General features: G+C 45.0%; 1 pseudogene; it reads right to left on the reverse strand.

Moving 5' to 3' along the window:
- The window catches only part of LOC100957620, a 143,028-nt pseudogene extending 139,334 nt beyond the window's left edge, over positions 1-3,694 (reverse strand).
- Positions 3,695-4,178: the final 484 nt, after the last annotated feature.

Genomic DNA, 4,178 nt, shown 5'->3' on the forward strand with positions numbered 1-4,178 from the left:
CTAAAGAATGAAGCTCTAATGGTGGAATTTTAGGACTCATACCCCCAAGATCTTACCATGTTCCTGACCTCTCCATCACCTCCTGAAGCAGATGGAAGACTGGTCCCTGGCTCTAAATGACTGGAGTCAAGAGACCTAGCCTCCGGAAATGCGATTACAACTTATCTTGTACACACACCTATCCATCAGTCAGCTACCTGGCCACCTCACCTACACAGAACATAGCTAAGAATCAGAACTTTTTTTTTTTTTGGCTGGGGCTGGGTTTGAACCCAAAACCTCCGGTATATGGGGGCTAGCACCTTACTCTTTGAGCCACAGGCGCTGCCCAAGAATCAGAACTTTTTTTAAATGACTCTGAAGTGTCATGGTAGAGGTTACTAAAATGTGTGTACTTCTTTGATCCTCATTCAGAACCCATTTTCCCCTTTCAGGTATGTGTTTTGCCCCCAGAGTTGATATGAAGATAATTTTAAACTGAAGACATTTGAGATACAGTAGATGGAGAAAGAAGCCTTTTTGGAACTTCCTTTATTTCACTAAAAGACAGAGCCTTCTGGGAGTAAAACTGCCATAAATCCCCTCTCCAGAGGAACTTTGCTCCCAGGGAGAACACCACTCACATAGATAAACATAAACAAATTACGGAAAATAACATGATGGAAGCAGATCACCTATAATCAAAACCAGCCTGAGCAATGAAGTGAGACAGCTCACAGCTCACAGCAACCTCCAACTCCTGGGCTCAGCGAGTCTCCTGCCTCAGCCTCCCAAGTAGCTGGGACCACAGGTGCCCGCCACAACACCTGGCTATTTTTTGGTTGCAGCGGTCATTGTTGTTTTTGGCAGGCTGGGGCTGAATTTGAACCCACCACTTTAGGTGTATGTGGCTGGTGCCTTAGCCACTTGAGCCACAGGTGCCGAGCCTCCTGCAGAGTTTTAACCAACTCTTTTTTTTTTAATTTTTTTTTTTTAGAGACAGTCTTACTTTGTCACCCTGTGTAGAGTGCTGTGGCATCACAGCTCACAGCAACCTCCAACTCCTGGGCTTAGGCGGTTCTCCTGCCTCAGCCTCCTGAGTAGCTGGGACTACAGGCACCAGCCACAATGCCCAGCTATTTTTTTGTTGTTGCAGTTCGGCCGGGGCTGGGCTTGAACCCACCACCCTTGATATATGGGGCCAGCACCCTACTCCCTGAGCCACAGGCACTGCCCTTAACCAACTCTTGATTAATGGATTTCCAAGCCCATAGGTGAAAAAAAACAGCAAATGACAGGGTAGAGAGAGGCTACTTCAGGCAGAGTGTTCCTTCAGCTTCAAGAAATGACAGATGACAGACTGTTGAGGAACAGAAACCTCTATCAGAAAAACAATAATAATAACTTCCAAGAAGTGCAGAATTTGCCATTCCACGTGCCTTCTTGGATGTCATGAGTGTGTCCGGGGTCTCTCTATGGCCCAGTCACTGGTGTCTATAACCATGGCCCATGGTTTATCACAAAGAACTCAATTCTCCTCGAGGGTAACTTCAGTTGAAAGGAAAACCAAGAGCAGGGCACTTCAGAAAGATTTCTATACAATCCTTTTGAAACAGTCCGAGGCTTAAAGGGATAAACTCTATTGCCTAGAAATCTTGACTTGTATAAAATGATTCATCCCCTAAGGATTCACTTCAAATAAGAGGGAGGGGCCGGGAAAGGTACAGTCAGAGCTGAAAAGATGATACTATCACAGAATTTAACCAGATACACAAAAGAAGATCAGCAGTATCTTGCCCATGTGGGGCTCTTTACAGCCCAGCAGGGAAGTCTGTCCTGCCCAAAAGGCTCAAAGGCAGGGTTCAAGTTCTTATTCTGCCAAAAACTCTGGATAAACATAATAAACAAGCCACCTATCTCTGTGTGCCTCTGTTTAATCTCTGTACAATGGGAACAATAACCTTTAAGCTGTCAATGTTGCCAAATCATTATGATAATTTAATTCAACTGACACATCTATCAAGTGTCAACCATAGACAGGGCTCAGTGGCATGCACCTGTGGTCTCAGCTATTTGGGAAGCTGAGGCAGGAGGATCTCCTGAGCCAAGAGTTTAAGTCCAGCCTGTGCAACAAAGCAAGGCCCCCATCTCAAGAATGGAAGGAAAAATGGAATAAGGGAAGGAGGAAGTGAGGGAGGAGGGGGGGAGGGAGGGAGGAAAGACTACTATATGCCCTGCACAGTGCTAGGTAAGTCTTATAGGAAATAGAAAAATGAATAAAACACAGTCCTTAACTTCAAAGGGCTCATAATCTGGCAGGACCGAATTAAATAACAGATGGGAAAGTGCTTTAGAAAAGACATCCTCCTCTGCAAAAGAAAGGCGTCGATACTTTCTCTTGAAGATTAGAGTTTATAGTGACGTCTTTATCAGTAGAGCAGCATAGCTTAAGATCTGGTTCAGCAAACTAGGGTTCTTAGACCAAATCTGGTTCACAACCTATTCGTATAAATAAAACTTTAAGCCATGCACAGTGGCTCATGCCTATAAGCCCAGCACTTTGGGAGACAGAAGTGAGAGGATTGCTTGAGGCCAGGAGTTCAAAACCAGCCTGAGCAGCATAACTTTCTACAAAAAAAAAAAAAATTTCAATTGTTTTCTGGGCACTAGCTGGGCATGGTGGTACGTGCCTGTAGTCCTAGCTACTTAGAAGCTGAGGCAGGAGAATCTCTTGAGCCCAGCAGGTCCAAGGTGCAGAGAACTATCACTACAGCACTGCACTCCCTCCTGGGCAACAAAGTAAGACCCTGTCTCTAAAAAATAAAATAATTAAGTTTCAGTAGTGGTGGTGCTCGTAGCTCTGTAGGTGGGGTGCTGGCCACATACACCAAGGCAGGCAGGTTTGAACCCATCCCAGGCCTGTTAAACAACGACACATTTGACACATCATCATTTAGCAGCAGTGACACATCATCATTTAGCAAAAAACAATTTTTTTTTTTACCTTAAGAAAAATCAAGCTCGGCACCTGTGGCTCAAGTGGCTAAGGCGCCAGCCACATACACCTAAGGTGGCGGGTTCGAATCCAGCCCGGCCTGTCAAACAACAATGACGGCTGCAACCAAAAAATAGCCAGGAGTTTTGGCAGGTGCCTGTGGTCCCAGCTACTTGGGAGGCTGAGGTAGGAGACTCGCTTGAGCCCAGGAGTTGGAGGTTGCTGTGAGCTGTGATGCCACAGAACTCTACCCAGGGGCACAGCTTGAGACTCAAAAAAAAAAAAAAAAGGAAAAATGAATAGCTTTATTTTTTCCTCAATATACATTTAGAAAATTGGTCTGAGAAGAGGTTTCATGAAATAGACCAGAAGGCTATGTACAAAGTCAAGAGTTCCAGTAAGAAAAAACTGCATGAATGAAGCACTCAGCCCTGAGGGCCATGCAGCCTAGGAGGCAAGGTCTTTTGAATTCAGCCAAGGGATTGTACTGATCTTCAGGAGTTTGCTGCTTGCAAACTTGTTCTTGACAGTCGTGAACTTGGTTAAATTTTCATTGACTTTCACCACATTTTTGGCCATGTGCTGCACGACTTCCAGTACTTCGTACTCTGTGTAATCTGTGTAATTCTGCTGCCTTAAGTTCCATTTTCCTTGGCCCAGAACCTTCTGAGACAAGCAGGAAGCAGCTGCTGCTACCTTAGAAGGGTGATAATGTACCATGTCGTAGTCAACGATAGTCAGCTCCAGCAAATACTTGGCCAAAGTATGCTGTTGCACATCAACCTCCCCAGCTTCTGATGCTCGCCTTAAAAAGCTGACTGAGGTGGAGAACCCAGTGAGGCCTGTCTATTCAGGTCCTCCCTGGCTTCTCTGTGTAAAAGTCTTCTTCCTGGGCATAGGGCAGGACCCCTCTGGAATGAGGGTTTTATGAGGGTCCTAAAAGTTTTTATCATACAGTCTGGCATATAAATGTTTGATGAGCACATAAATGAATCATAGGATGTGATGACTGGAGGGAATCTTGGCAATACAATTCAGTCAGAGGATAATCTTTTTTTTTTTTTTTTGAGACAGAGTCTCACTCCATCACCCTGGGCTAGAATGCTGTGGTATCATCATGTTGGGTCCGAGAAAGCCTCCCAAATCAACCCCAACCGACAAACTCGAGACTCACTCCGATGTAAAGGGCATAAGATGAGATTTA

The sequence above is a fragment of the Otolemur garnettii genome, unplaced genomic scaffold (genome assembly GCF_000181295.1).
Source record: "Otolemur garnettii isolate 467f Iridium unplaced genomic scaffold, OtoGar3 scaffold00024, whole genome shotgun sequence".
NCBI classification, from domain to species: domain Eukaryota; kingdom Metazoa; phylum Chordata; class Mammalia; order Primates; family Galagidae; genus Otolemur; species Otolemur garnettii.